The sequence below is a fragment of the Chelonoidis abingdonii genome, chromosome 7 (genome assembly GCF_003597395.2).
Source record: "Chelonoidis abingdonii isolate Lonesome George chromosome 7, CheloAbing_2.0, whole genome shotgun sequence".
Classification (NCBI taxonomy): Eukaryota; Metazoa; Chordata; order Testudines; family Testudinidae; genus Chelonoidis; species Chelonoidis abingdonii.
In genome coordinates, this window is record NC_133775.1 from 108050878 (window position 1) to 108066997 (window position 16120).

Sequence of the window (16120 nt, forward strand, 5' to 3'; positions counted from 1 at the left end):
CCCAGTGATGGTACCTCTTTGCAAAGTGCTTAGGAATCCATAGATGACAGGCCCACAAGGATGAAATATTCGTTTTACTATGTGCTCTGATGCTATAAATAAGGAGACACAGCACAAGTTTCTTGTTAATTGCCTATTCAAAGTAATTATTGCTTTGAAGCATGTAGGTTTTTCCTGCTGTTTCTGGGACACGTCATGACATATTAAATAAATACTGAGCCCACAAAGGCACATCTAATGTATGTGTGTGTTTCTATTGATTTGTTTCTGGAGTCTTCAGGCACTGTAACTTTTAATGTAAATGTACCAGCCCCAGTCATATCGTACACAGTTACTGGGGTGCTGGTGATAGCAGGTTGCTAACCGTTATAGAAATAACACACTTGTGGTAATACAGGGCATGGAAATTCTGACTAGCAAGGCTGGTTCTTATGCTTTCTGGACAGGCCTGTAACCCTTTGAAAGGTTTGCAGTGGAGTTTCTGCAGTAAAATAATAAAAACAGGTAAGTAAACGGGGGCACAAGCCTGGGAGATCGTTTGTATCAGATGAAAAACCGGCAAAACTCTGGCAGTGTTCCAGAAAATACTCAATGTAGTGTTCCCTGCACCCGCCACTTCCTTTCTTTTGAAGGCCTAACAGCCTGTGTGGTTTCTGTGAAGGCAGCAGAACTCTTTGCTGTTTTGTTACAGTGAATGGATTTAACCTCTCTCTGGCTGTGCGGACGGGAGTTCTACAGTCAATGCAGTGCTGTTTTGGTTTTTTTATTTCTGTGATGATGAATAGCCAGAGTGATAGTTAAGTGAGAATGTTCAGTGAGGCTGATGTGAGAACAGGCCAGTGCTATTTCAGGCCAGTAGTTCAGATACTCATTTACTACTCTACTGAGAAACTCTCAACCTCTGGCCTTCTCAAGCGGTAGGTGCTGCTGCAGACCTTACATGGCATCGTGGTGGGACAGTAGGTTACCTGTTACTTAAATTTCAGCGTCCTTTAAAAAATGTTTCATAAGCAATAGTGAATAAATGCCCCACGTTGATTTCATCTATGCATCTCTTCCATAAGGCAGAATGATGCAAAACCATTAAGCCATTCATTAGATTAACTTTGTATTTGGCAAGTGGTTTAATGGGAAAGAGATTTAGTTTAACACTTTGGAATATATCTGCATCTTATTTCCTTAGACCGTGTGGGAAGTTTACTCCCAAGCCACCATACCATTAAGCAATGTGACCTGAGATGGCATTTCTGAATGATTAGAGGATGCCCTGCAGGGGTTTTAATTACCAGGGTAAAAATGCAATATTTCTATGGGTTAGATTGTGATTTTAGGTACAGAGCTGCTCCAGCGGGTGGTATGTCAGTGGCACCAGCCCAAGGGAAGCCTGAGGAGACATTGCTCCCTGTTATATTGCAGGTAATGTTAACTCTTGAAAAGGAACAGCTTACTTGCCTTTGCGCCTGCTACTCTGCCCAACGAGTGCTTGGGTGGAGGAGCCAGTGCTTCATAGAATATCAGGGTTGGAAGGGACCTCAGGAGGTCATCTAATCCAACCCCCAACTATACCACAGCCCTGCTTGCCTTCTCCTCACTTATTTCTCCCATTGGAGAGTATCTGGAGCACATGGGGGTTATTTTTAGCATTAAGGGTGGGGCATGACATGCGTCACTGCTGTTCACAGTGGTTGGCAGCGATTAAAATTGCAAAGCAGCCAAACCTGGAGAGGTTTCCACTTGTATTGTGCATTTGGTTACAGTAGGAATAAAGTCCAGATGTAAAGATGAACTTTGCATTTATCCACAGAAGTTTGTTAAGGAGTTAAAGTGCATCTGTTCTTCCAGAGCCATAATAAAGATTTCTGCAGTCTCGTATAGGAGAAGGTTGCTGGAGTGTGAACTACTGTGGTCTTAGACAATCCATGATTATAATTATAGGCTCTCCTATGAGAAAGAAGCTTAGAAGAAAAAGAAAATTGCAAGGACTGAATAGTGAATTGAATATTAAATCTTCAGAGGAAGAGAAGGAAATACACACATCCCACTTCAACTATTGGCTTGAAACCATATATTCTTCTTCATATTCAGATCCATTGATTCTTCTCAGGGGTTTTTAGTTAACACAGAGATTTGGGGGAAGTACCAGGCCTGTCCATCACTGGAGTGTAGACTAAGGGTCGAATTTTTAAAGATCTTTAGGTGCTTAACTCAATGGGAGTCAGGTGCCGGAATACCTTTTAAAAATCTGGCCATAAGCCCCTCCCGCTGATGAGAGAGACGGTTTTTTTTCCCCTCCACCTCTGCCTGGGAAGGGTCTGGAGCTCATTGCTGTAACGCTACATCTGCAAGACCCTGTGTAACGTGTGTCACACTGGAGCTAAAGTCTGCAGCAGTCTGGTGCAGTGGGCTGGAAGAGCTGTGGCAGCTTTATTTTTAACTTTTAAACAAGCAAGATACTGTCTTTGAATTAGAACAAAGACTCTGGTTGCTGTGGTAGATCTCCTTAGGCAGGGAGGGTCCTGGTTGATCCTCCACTCCAGGAAAGCCCAATCCTCTCCCCAGCTTGGTAGGGGGAGAAAGCTTCCATCCCTGCATGCCCTCCACATCAAGGGCAAACTCAGCGGCAGCAAAGTGGAGCCTCAATCCAATAGCATCATCCCTCTTAACAGAAAGATTTGCATAACTGAAGACAGACCCTCTTTGAACCCCCAGATCATTCACAAGACACGCATCTTCTTTGCCTGCCTCAAGGGTCTCTGTTCCTAGCAAACCCAAAAGGCTGCCATTCTGACTCTTCTCCTAACTGACAGAACTGCTAAAGTTCTGCCACACAGAAAAGATCCCCTAACTTGGGGGCCGGTAGGTCATCCAGAACCTGGAAGGCAAAATTTATCTGCCTGGAGTTTGAGAAGCAACAGTTACAGCGGAAGAGAAAAGGATTCTCCATTCCAGTGATTTCCATGCTATGGGACATTGTGCCAGTGGAAAACACTCCTCCATTTGGTTGGATTTTAAACACAGATTCAGGGATCAGCAGAGCTGATGCAGATCTGTAAGGACTGGTGAGATTCTGGAATTTTTGCCCAATGGTGTCTCCATGACCTTCAAGGTAAACACCCTGAGAATATATCCCTTGCCCCTATTGAGAGTTCTGGAATCATCAAGACTAGGCAAGATTTCCCCTGAGCCAGTCATTGAAAGGTTTCTTAGAACATTGCCTTTGTTCTCCACTGGTCCCCAGGGGACATTGCTCTAGTTTGATGATCCTGTCAAGTGCCCTTTTAAGGCTTTCTTCTCAGTCTCTGTTTACTGAGACTTGATATATTATCTTGAGAGGCACCACAGTATCCACCTTTTCCTCTATACCTGTATAGAGCCATGAGATGTGCTATGTACCACTGCAGGTGTCTAATCTCTTACTGACGAGTTGCAGGGTGGTGGCAGAGAGGAAGAATCTGCAACATTTGGCCAAAGGGTCCGTATAACTCAGTTAGTGGCACTGTTGTCTCCTTGCCGCAGGGTCTGGATTACAAACCCCACACCTGGCGGGGTACTGACCTCATGGCCAGTGGTTGACACTGCAGCAGGAAGTGGGTTTGGGGGATGCCGATGCTCATTTAGCAGAGTGTTCCCCTTTCCACTAGACACACTGCACCACAGTCAGTTCTGCTCATCTCAAGTAGCTGTCAAGAAGGCAGTGAAAAATTCCGTGGTATTATCTGCAAGTCGTGACATCCAAGATGATGTACCTGAGCTCATTAAACTAGATGGCAGCGTCCGAGTCAGTTTGTGGGCTAACAGATTGTCTAGTTACTGTTCTACCAATATCTCACTAATTGCTTTGTAAAAATACAGAGATGCTGCTTATGAAGGGTGCTCTGTAGAACCAAATTCTCTTGCATCAGATGGTCTCCTATCCCATGATATAATAAAAGTACAGCGAGTAACAGAAACAAGCGGAGCTTCCTTTCCCAACAGAATAAAAATAATGAGGAGTGGAAGGGAAATGATTGTGCTATACACAGACTGCGAGTTTGACCAGCGACTGTACCTGCATTACTTTTAGGTAGCACGACATGTCTGTACTCAGAAAGAGGAGCATGATGGAACCAGCAGGAAAACCGAACCTTTCACCCCTGGAAGATAATTATTCCAGGCCAAGGTGGAGATTTTTCTTCATCAGGGCAGTATATCAAAATGAAGCTTGTAGAGCAGCTGCATGCATTTAACCTGATTTCTGAAAGAACAAAGGCCAGGGCTGCTCAGATAATGTTTCCCATACTTGTTATCCTTAAGACTTTAATAGAAGAATAATTATTGTCCTTGCCAACAGAATATTTGCTCTTACATCTGTATAATATTAATCTTGAAGGTTTCTTTTTTTGCATTTCTCGTGACAGCCCTGCTAAGAATAGAGAGAGGGGTGGGTAAGATTGTGTGTCTGTGTATGGGGACATGCCTTCTGTTTAAAAATGTAAATGAAGACATTTCTTACTATTGATATCATCTAGAATGTAAGAAAGTCCTATGCCATCTCACGGAACAGGACCCTCTAATGGTAATATTGCCTCGAAAATTACAGCCTGCATAGTCTGAGAATGATTCAGGGTAATTACATAAGTGTTGCTGGAGAAATGAAAGGGAACACTTTCCATATTACCTAATAACAAGCTCTGCTGGTCTGTATGCCTTAAATTATTTCCATGAAGAACCTGCAAATGATAGAAATCATCAGACTAATTAGCAGGTGTCAGTTGGTGAAGGCGGAGTGTATTGCATGACAATCCGTGTTTGGCTGAAGGGGCAATCAGCTGCTGGGGAAATAGCCTTGGTGAGACACGATGCAGAGGTTTGCTGATTAGTGAAGCTATGATCTATAAATGAGTTCAGGGAATTCACAAGTCCTGGACCTGGAGAATCGCCTAACACAAGTACTTTGGGTCAGCATGTATAACACTGAACATTGTCCATGTTATTGGCAGGTTACACTTGGGAAGCTGAGTCAGAAATCTCCCCTGCCTCCAGCCCTTCTCCGTGCAGGAAGTGAAAATTCTGTGGGTGTGTCTGCATTGCAATAAAACAAGCATGACTGGCCCATGTCAGCTGGCTCAGGCAGCAGAGTGATCACATTGCAGTATAGAGATTTGGGCTCAGGCTGGAGCCTGGGCTCTGACACCTTCCCGCATGTGGCGTCCCATAACCCAGACTCCAGCCCAAACCCAAACATTTACACTGCAATATTATAGCCCCGCGAGCCCAAGTCAGTTGATATGAGCTAGCCGTGGCTTTATATTGCAATGTAGACATACTTCGCCATACCCACTGCCTCCTCTTGTGGCTTCTAATCCACCTCAGGTGCCTGTCTGACAGTGGGAGCAGGAGTGCAGAAGGGTCCTCTGTCAGATCCAGGCATTTGGCAGCAAGTGTGCAGTAATGGCAAGGACCTGATAATTCTCCAAAGGCTGAGTGCCAACATGCTAAATCTCTGTCTGCCTAACACCTGGGAATGTGATGCTTGTTTTGTGTCAGCAGGGTGTGGCGCTTCATCACAGATCAGAGATGGGAGGATTTGTACCTTTCAGATCCACTTTCACTGGGTTGTCCCCAGCCCTTAGGGCAAATCATGCCGTTCAGAGCCTCACCTCTCCACATATACTGGGCCAGCTTCCGTCTAAATCTGAGGGAAATCCATTGGCTCCAGTAACAAAGTTGAGGTCATTGGAGTTACTCTGGATTTACTGAGGTGTAACTAAGGGCAGAATCTGTCCCACAGTCCTCTTTTAAGTTTTCAGTTTTCGTTCCTCTCAGAATGTCTCTGTTGGAGTGTCTGTTATTTTAACAGTATTATAGAAGCCACTCAGACTACTGGACGAAATCAGCGTTACTGTCAGCACTGCTTTTAAGATGTCTAATTCTGCGGACCCGTTTTTACCCTGTCTCGCTTTAGCTGTCAGCCTGCCACTGTGTTAACTACAGATGGGGACAAATTGCAAAGATCAGATCCAGATCCGGAATGCTTTGAAGTCGGGGGATAGGTAAGTCTGGGATTGTCACGTATGCCTTGTACACAGCAGGATGCAGGGTTGCTACTCGCAGGTGAGGCTTCTTTACCAGGTATGATCTGGTAACAGAGCTTCCTTCCAGGAGAGAGAGAGAGAGACACACCGCAAGGCAGGGGAGGGTCTCAGAGCCTGGGCTCCATCCTGAGCCCAAACATCTACACTGAAGGTGTCAATTATCAGAGGGGTAGTCCTGTTAGTCTGGATCTGTAAAAGCAGCAAAGAGTCCTGTGGCACCTTATAGACTAACAGACGTTTTGGAGCATGAGCTTTCGTGGGTGAATACCCACTTCGTCGGATGCATGTAGTGGAAATGTCCGGGGCAGGTGTGTGTGTGTGTGTGTGTGTGTGTGTGTATGCATATGAAATTTCCACTACATGCATCCAACGAAGTGGGTATTCACCTACGAAAGCTCATGCTCCAAAACGTCTGTTAGTCTATAAGGTGCCACAGGACTCTTTGCTGCTTTTACACTGAAGGTGTTAGCCTCAGTCCCCAAGCCAGCTGGCCAGGGCTCTGAGACTCAATGCCAGGGTTTTTATCTCAGTGTAGAAGCACCCCAAGGTGCTTAAACGCTAAGGTGTGTTACCCACACCACCACCTAGAGGCTGAATAGTATAATAGAGTTTAGCACAGGGATCTTCTGTCACCTGCATATCCAGATTCAGTGGGGCTGCCCATGTGCTGAAAGTGAAGCACATACTTGAATGCTTTGCTGGCTATCGCAGGGCCAGAAAGCTCCGCCCTCTCAGGATCGAGCCCCTGTGTATCTTCCCCTGGGGTTCAGTTAGAGGGAATAAACAATAACTCAGATTTCTAGAGAGTGTTTTCTCCTTTTCTCCCCTCTGACCCTTTTGGCCGTCCAGCCAGGCAGAGTCAAATCCCCGGTTTTGGTTCCCTGGTGACCTGTGCCCTCACTTAATTATAGCCTGTGATCCCTTGGATCTCACAGGAGTCACTTTGCTCATTATAAAATCGCATCCTTTCCCTCCTCCTTTGTCCCCCGACCCCCATCACACATACAGGTTTTTCTCCGATGAGGTTCTCTCTATCTCCTATGAAATATCCCCTGGATTTTGTACAGACTTCTGCCCATTGGTCATGCTGACCAATATTGTCTTGTATTCCCCCTTCTGGTCTGTGTGTAACCATCTGTTGTCTCGTCTTGTACTTAGATTGGAAGCTCTTTGGGACAGGGACTGCCATCTCAATGGTCTCAAGTTGCAGTGAGGGAGGTTTAGGTTGGATAGTAGGAAAAACTTTTTCACTAGGAGGGTGGTGAAGCACTGGAATGGGTTCCCTAGGGAGGTGGTGGAATCTCCTTCCTTAGAGGTTTTTAAGGTCAGGCTTGATAAAGCCCTGGCTGGGATGATTTGCTTGGAGATTGGTCCTGCTTTGAGCAGGGGTTGGACTAGATACCTCCTGAGGTCCCTTCCAACCCTGATATTCGATGATTCTATGATTTCTTTTGTTCTGTTTGTACAGCATCTAGTGCAGCAGAGTCCCAGACCATGAGTAGGGCTCCTAAGTGCTACGGTAATACAAACAGTAAAGAATACTAATGAAGGCCTGCTATTGTAATAATTGCCATTGGTTAAACAAGGATGGAGACCCTGTATTTTCTTCTGATTACATCCCCCCTCAGCACTGCTGGGAGGAGTCCTTTCACAGAGCCAATATAACCTCCCTTCTTTTGGTTGCTATCCCTGACCAAAAGAGTTAACTTATCAGAGAGCTCATTATCTACATTACCTCTGAATTTAAAGAGACCGGGCTCCCGTCAATCCTAGACTTTAATCCTACATGAATTCATATATCAAGTATGAATAATTGTCACACATCTGTAACTAAGGTCCAAGCCTGCAACTGCTTATGAACACGTTAAAACCGAGATAAAAATGTGTGAGAAATTACCTTTTCTCCTCATTTTCATATTTTGAAATAGTTAATGGGTTAATACTTATGAATAGTCAGAGGATGGGAAAAAACTGGAGATTGCTGAATTATCTAATTCTGAATTTAAAAGTGCTGTGCTGATTTCTTCCTCCACCTCAGGTGCATACACACTGTAGCTCAGCTGGCAGGTGCTTTCTTTCTGATTTGTTGTGGTTTTTATATGAAAGCTTTTGGAATGTCTCAATGAGACATTGGAAACCTCACTCCTTGAAACTGTCAGAGCACAAGAGCTGTGTGTAGGGGGCACGGCAGTGGTGGTGATATGCAAATAGGTATTATCCATTAAGCTGAATTAATTGTGTACTTATATATCAATGGCAAGTATTGAAGAATGTAGTTTCAGCTACCACTGGATAACACTGTGAGCCTGACTACAGGTCAAGCTTAAATGCAACAAACTTTAAGTAAAAGTTTCCTATTTCCTTTCCCCTTTATGAATATTCTAAACCTGTGTGTTCTGGTTCCAGCCAATTTTGTGCCTGATTTTGGCCTGACACTGAGGAACATCTTAATACTCAAATGGTTCCATTGAAGACAAAGGTGCCACTTGTGGAGCAAGGTGCTACCCAGTATGAATAAGGAAGGCATAATCTTGCCTCCTGTCAGTAACACACAGTATTGTGGCCCTTACATGGATAACTTCAGTGCAGCAGCCAGAGCTTCTGTGAATTGCCAGGTAGCAAAGCTGTGCCATAAAAACTGGAAATCCTGACGCATTTTGATCTCTGATTTCTAGGATACTGGAGCTTTTATATTATTTATTTATTTCTGATATTTCAAAGCTCTCCAATGTTCTTTGAGTCCTCCAAGCCCTGTCAGCACTGAGAAATAATGGTAGGTATGTAGATAATTATGTCAATATAATCTCAAGTTTATGCTTCACAGTTCATAGAGCTTAGGTAGCATTGGAGGCAACACAAAGGATGGCTCAATAATTATAAACCTAAGTGCCTGTAAGCCGCAGTACTGAGGCTTGAGAGCATTTGAACATAATGTGTACAAATGAGAAGGGATGAAAACAACTCCGGCAAAATGGCTGGGCTCCAAGGATCTTTTTATGTGTTTCTTGACGGAAATGCAATTCACATTCAGATGCCCTTCAGTACCAATGAGGTTTGTGTGATGCCTCACAGCTTTCATGTCAATATTTATACACTTGGCCTACTAATTATACCATTGGAAAAAAAAAAAGAGACAATATTAATGCTGTCAACCCTCCATGTCTATACTTGCCATCATGCCATTAACGCAGAAAATATGCTATAATTAGGAATTATAGTGTGACAGACTGACCGTATCCTGGACTAACCTTACAAAATTTAAGATAAGCTTTACAGAATTATTGTGTTTGGTTTAACACCTTTGGTGTCCAGTGTATTAAAAATGCAACTGCTTCTGTGTTATTGTAGGATGATCTATACCTTTTCTAGGGATTTGATTAATGTAAATGTTAGGAATTTGCAAGAAATTATGGGGCAATATGTGGGAAATGGGTTTCTTGGGAGGTGCTTGGAAGGCCTTTGGAAACTGTGCTTTGTGGAGAGACTCATTGTCTGCGAATTATGTACTCCTGGAAACTTCAGATCAAAGCTCTTGGAACTGTATAAAGGGTGGACTGAACTTTTCATGTGTGTGCTAGTTCTCAACTGAGATGGTTATGAGCTTATGACCCCAAAAGAAACCTCTTTGGGTGTATGAGGGGCTTGCCTGCCAGAGCTCATGCTGAAGACAGTTTGGGGGCAATTTCCAGTAAGCTTAGTAGCATCCGTGTAGGTTCTTTTATTGTTTTTATGTGTTTTCTCTGTAGTGCTTATACCCTAAGAATAAATATAATGGCATAGGAAATGCTGTGTGGTAACTTATAACCACTGACTATTACTCTGTTGTTAGTCTCTGAAGAGAAGGAAAGAGAAGCCTGCTTAGGCAGCCTGTCTTTTGCTGGGAAAATCACAGTATAGTCAAGGAACTGTGCAGCATGGAGATATCCTGATCAGGAGGGAGCACGACACGTGTCTCTAGAACATAAAAATGGCTATACTGGGTCAGACCAAAGGTCCATCTAGCCCAGTGTCCTGTCTTCCAACAGTGACCAATGTCAGATGCCCCAGAGGGAGTGATCAGAACAGGGAATCATCAAGTGATCCATCCCCTGTCGCTCATTCCCAGCTTCTGGCAAGCAGAGGCTAGGGACACCATCCCTGCCCATCCTAGCTAATAGCCATTGATGGGCCTATCCTCCATGAACTTATCTAGTTCTTTTTGGAATCCTGTTATAGTCTTGGCCTTCACAACATCCTCTGGCAAGGAGTTCCACAGGCTGACTGTGCACTGTGTGAAGAAATACTTCCTTTTGTTTGTTTTAACCTGCTGCCTGTTAATGTTGTTTGGTGACCCCTAGTTCTTGTTTTATGAGAAGGAGTAAATAATGCTTCCTTATTTACTATTATATCAATATCCTCATTTAATATGAGGCACTCTAGTTCGTCCATGTTACTATTCAGACTGCATTCTCTTTTTACTCCTGCAGCTTTTGTTGCTTTGTTGATGTTTTGTTTTAATCGGGGGAGGGGTGTTTATGGCTTTAAAGAATGTTAGTGTATCTTCACACACATACACCCCCTCTCAAAACTCCCGTTAGCTGTTCCTGTTCACTGGCTCCTCTGATCGCTTTGGGGCTGGGGGAGTGTGGGGATGGGGTGCAGGCTCTGGGAGGGAGTTTGGGGGCTGGGAGAGTATGGGGATGGGATGCAGGCTCTGGGAGGGTGTTTGGGGGCAGGAAGGGGGTCTGTGCAGGGGTGCAGGCTCTGGAAGGGAGTTTCGGGACAGGAGGGAGTGTGTGGGAAGGGGAGGGGGTGCAGGCTCTGGGAGGGAGTTTAGGGGTTGGGGGAATGTGGGGATGGGACATAGGCTCTGGAGGGGAGTTTGGGGGCTGAGGAGTGTGGGGACCGGGTGCAGGCTCTGGGAGGGCGTTTGGGGGCAGGAAGGGGTCTGTGCAGGGGTGCAGGCTCTGGGAAGGGGTTGGAGGTGCAGCACTTACCTGGGGCTCCAAAGCGGGGTGGGCCTCCACGCGCTTCTGCCCCTAGGCACTGCCCCCGGAGTGTCCCATTGGCCACAGGGGTGCTTGAGGCCCTGCCCCTGGGCTGCAGAGCGGGGCCGACAGCCACTGGAATAAGCAGGGAGACATCACTCAGCTTTGCTGCGCTGCCAAGGCCCCTGAGGGGGGACGGCAAGTGCCTAGGGGTGGCAGGCGGGCCCAAGGGAGAGACCCAGCCCCAAAACTGCTGGAGCCCCGTGGGCCACATTGGGGGGGCTTGCGGGCCAGGAGTTCAAGACCTCTGTGCTAGAGCCTTGCTATTCACTGAGGCCCGGATCCAGCAAAGCACTTAAGCGCATGCTTAAATTTAAGCACATAAGTCCCATTGAAAGTTAATCACCATGTTTAAGTGTGTTGTTTACTGGGGGTCCAGGTGAGATAGGATAGAAGGCAAAGGAGTGGTTTAGTCTGGCAATCGCTTTTTCAAGTGCCTGATATTCCAGTATAACAAAATATCTACATTATCTGAATCTGCAGTTCATTTTATTCTATTTTAGTTTGTTTATGCTAACAGATACCTGGGGTTTTACAGCGGTGGTGGTGGTTTGTTATTGGCTGGAGGCCCTGAAAGAGGATGTCATTGTGTCCATTGCAGAAAGTTATAGGAGACTCTCCTTTAGCTGGAATGATAGCGCTTTCTGTTTTGGATTGAAGAGACTGTGATTCATACTCTGTCAGGAGTTGAATCCTTACAAGCTGTGCAAATAAGAATTAAATGCTATTGCTATCGGTAACACTTAGGACAGCTGTATCCCTTTTGCTCAGCTTAGTGTTGTGCAAGATCATGCAGACTGAAATGATTTTTTTCAGTTTGGGCCAGAACCTGCTGGTCTTACTCGTGCTGCGAGGCAAGTGGTGCTGTTGAAATCAGTGGGATTAAGGTACTGAGGGTTGCAGAATCTGTTCTATGTATGTAGACTGCACAGTGCATTTGAAAATACAATATCTGGTTTAAACTGCTTTGTTTGGAGAAGTTACTTAATGGGAATGTTGGAGCCAAATGATGCCATCTTGCAGAAAGTGACAGCATGGGCCCAGTTCCACTTCCACTCAAGACACCAGCAGCAGGCCCGGTTATTGTAACATCAGCGGTCTTTTAAAGCACTGCAGACAGATGTGATCCTGCAGGTAACTCCCAGGGAGGTTTTTCAAGATCCTGCTTACAGGGTGTGAATGGCAGGTCTCCTTCTTGAATGATGAACAAGTCCTTACTGTGGACCTGATCCAAAGCCCACTGAAGTCAGTGGACTTTCCAATGGCTGCAATGAGCGTTGGATCAGACCATATACAAACTTCTCACTTACAAGGTTTGTATACTTTTGACTCTTGACTGTGTTTAAGTCTCATATAAACACTCCAGCTGGACTATGCGCCTCAGTAACTCACAGAAAAGAATAAACTGCTGAAACTGGTGTACATGGTTTTGAAAGAGAACGTGAAGGGAAAAAATATTACTCTCTCTCTTTAACTGTCTCTTTTCTGTATTGTTACCTTGACAACTCTGCTGCTGTTTTTCATCTTTGGTGGGACTTAACTGTGGTGAAAGAGGGGGACATCCATGTATGTTTCCACATCTACTCCAGCCTCCTTCACAGGCACGTGTCAATTACAGGGCATCTAAAGCAACAGAAAGCCGTGTTCATTATGGTGACCTATGGTGTCATCTGGAAATGATTACAGATACTAAGAACTGGGACCCATTCTGATTAAAGGTACAACATTATGTTTGTTGTTTAAGCCAAGACCACAGTAATGTTAATTTTCTGGAAGAAGAGATTCAAAGTGCTTTAAATATTTTTCAGGGGTTAGCACAGCTCAGGAGCAGGGAGAAATTAAAGTGCTTGAAAAATAATTGTATAATTTTTGGTATAAGCAGCTATAGGAGTGTATGTCAAGACTAGGGTACAGCTCTGATGTGCTGAGCTGAGTCTAGAGGGGATAAAAATATCCTTTCTTTTTTTGCAATTGAAATTTCACTAGAGGCAGAGGCAAAGGTAAGGGGAATGTGGTGGTGAATTAAAATGTGAATCCCTATCTTACTTTGCTTTTATTAGGGCTGGAAAAGCTGCCTGCTAACCCAGGTCAGCCCTAGAGTGTTGATACTGGCAAAATGTTAAGAAACAGTAGAGATATTAGCTGCCAAACCTACCACTCTCAAGAAAAGTTGGTGAAGAAAATGACTCTTAACATTCAAATTTGTTGCCAAAATGTCTTGCTTTATAGTTGCAAACACAAGATGTGCAGAACCACCCACCCCAAGCTCAGTGCAAGGGTGTGTCAGGGGGAAGGGTTCTTGAATGCAAAACACACGTGTTTTCAATTGATGTCTGGAGCCAGACCAGTAGCTGTAACTTGGCCTGACAAAGCCTTATTGAAGTACAGACAGAGTGTAGTTTCAAAGCAGTTAGAAAAAGAACGGGAATGCTGTGCAGGAAATTCTTCAGGCATGGGCAGGGGCTTGGCTACAATTCTGCTGGTGGAAAATCTGACAGGGGCAGCTTCTGAACACAGGCACGGGCTAGGCCTCGTGCTGTTCTGAAAGCAACACGGCATCTTCTTGTGTACCCCCAGCACACGCCACGATTGTATATTTTGCATCTGGGAACTGAAAGAGAGGTAAGAGGGCTTTTGTTCTTTCTCTGTACAATTGGTTTGATTTGCTGTTCTTTTGTTCTGGTGCAGGAGAGGCTGTTTCAGCAAATTGTTTAGAGAGGAAGAATTTGGGAATATGCAGTTGTGGCATGTTTGCTAAAGAATCCCACTAGTTTTGGGTTGGGTGGCAGTTTCTTTCTAACTTTTCTTTCACGCTCATCCTGCAGCCAATTCAACTCTTGCCTCTGAGTGTGCAGATATTTGCAGACACACTGACCAAATGATTCCCAACTTTTTGTTTTTCTAACACAAGTCTGAGTGCAGCCAAAGAGCATTTTAAGGGCATCAGTATGTGTCTGTGTAACAAAAACACAAGACAAAAAGTACTGTAGTCAAGATGCAGTCAGTGGATATTATACAGAGCACATTGTCTGCAGTGGTAATAAATGCATATGTAAAGTAGCGTTTTTGATGGGCTTGGGGAGTGTAATTCCTGTTATTATTGCTAAGTGTTTCTGTTACAGATTCACCAAATAACATATCGAGATTGTTAGAACAGGAGGTAGTCCCATGCCAATCACCACGTTATGATTTTTCAGCAATTTTCTTCCTCTTTTCCAACATTTGCTTCTGTGTTTGGTAGAGCACCAGCCAAATAAAGCACATTAGACAACACAAAACCCAGTCTAGGAGATTAGAACTAAAGACTTTAATTTAACTTGTGTTTCTTTTCTAGTTAAACATTTTCTTAGGATTAAGCTTTGTTCCAAGAATAACTAAGACACATTAGTGACAAATAATTTCCCGGGTTAGCAGACTGGCAGATTTGTGCTTTACTCTCTCATCCTCTCCGTCACAGCATTAAAGCTGGAAGCTTTCCTCTGCCGTGAGAGCATCTCCTTCTATGCAGTGTTAGTGTCTGGAAGTTAGGGGATGCCGTGTTTGCCAGGGCCAATGAAAATGTCAGAAGGGCAGGCTCTTTTCTAGCTTCAGCCTGCCTCGCCTTAGACACTCACCAAACTGACGTTTGATGTGCCAAGGATGCTTTTGAGCCAGGCTATGTGGGTAGGATTAAAAACAGAAGGTAAGATGGTGTTGCGTTACTTAAAGGGACGGTGCAAACGTGGGGCTGAGTCGAGACCCAGAGCCTGCTCTTTCTGTTGGCCAGCAGGACCCAACATACAGTAGCTGAGTGGCCATTCCCTTTGGTGACCCACAATGTTCTCAATGACAAAATGAGCTTATCAAGCCTCGTGTGGGATTGGCCGGAGCCTCACTCTGTGTCGTCAATGAAGGACTGCTTTCTAGGCTAAGCCAGAGCAAGGCTGAATAGTCAGGAACCTGTGGATAGGTGCAATGGTGTAAAGTAGATTTGTTGCTTGAATGAATTTTGGGCAACTTTGGTGCGGAGTCCTGGGAGGTGCATCGCACCATGAGAGAGCCAGTCTCATAGAGAGGTAACCAACGCACCATGTACCTTCCAAGCTTCAGAATGGGGCAGGGAGGGACAGATTTATGGGGGAGGTGTGGCAGCTTCCTCACTGGCTATACTGGCTGCTGCTGCTGCTTTCTTTGCTGGAGGCTGTCTGCAGACTCAGGCAGACGTTGGTGAGTAAGTTATCTCCAGGTCACGTTTTCAAGATTTCCTTTGCCACCAGGAGGGCTTGAAACATATTTTGTAAACTAAAACTCCTGCAGCATCTGAGGATAAAATATTGCATTTGCTGGGGAAGGTGACATCCCAGGATAGAAGGAAATGCAGCAAACTGTAGCTCCATTAGCAACAGCTGTGTCCAACATGGATTCTGGCGTAGCAGCTGGAGAGCAGAGATTCATGTGGCCTTGTTCAGATTTTCATTTGGTCCATTAGCAGCTAGACATTGGTTTAAAATAAAGGCTTGTGCAGTTCACTGAGCAAAGAGAGCACATCTTTAAAGGGCAGGGTCACCTGTAGTTACTATGGAAATTACAGTAACACTCAGGATTTTAGAATAAGATGGCTGGAAGGGAGGAGGAGCTGGATTCCAGAGACGGTCAAGAGATAAATCTGTGTTAAGTGAGTCCATTTACATCAAGAGTTTTCAAAATAGAGCTTGGGGGGCTTTGAAAATTTTTGAGGTATCAAAAAATATTCCTGTTCTGAATTGGGTCAAAGAGTCGACATCTTGGAATTTTTGAAAAATTCCCTCATCCACCACCTCCCACAAAAAAACTCATGGTTTGTCATTCAAAAAATTTCTTTTGATAATTTTGAAACCTGTTGTTTTGATTTTGACCATTTTAATTTTTTTAAACTTTTTAAAAATTCTAATAAGCTTAGTTTTTGAACCAAAAAGTAATTTTGAACAGACAGTATTCTTCATTCTGAAAATTTCAAAATGTTCTGTTTTGACAATTTCAAACGTTTTAAAATGTTTTTTT

General features: G+C 44.4%; 1 protein-coding gene across 6 annotated transcripts in view; it reads left to right on the forward strand.

Annotated features, from left to right (window-relative positions):
• SGCD (sarcoglycan delta) overlaps positions 1 to 16120 on the forward strand; it is a 555521-nt gene that overhangs the window by 298878 nt on the left and 240523 nt on the right. The window contains exon 1 of one of the 6 annotated variants that reach the window (XM_075068198.1): positions 13520 to 13723. The exons of the other annotated variants lie outside the window; for them this stretch is intronic. The gene's annotated coding sequence lies outside the window, so the exon portion shown is untranslated. Of the gene's footprint in view, positions 1 to 13519; positions 13724 to 16120 lie in introns of those variants that run through there. 6 annotated transcript variants of the gene reach the window in all.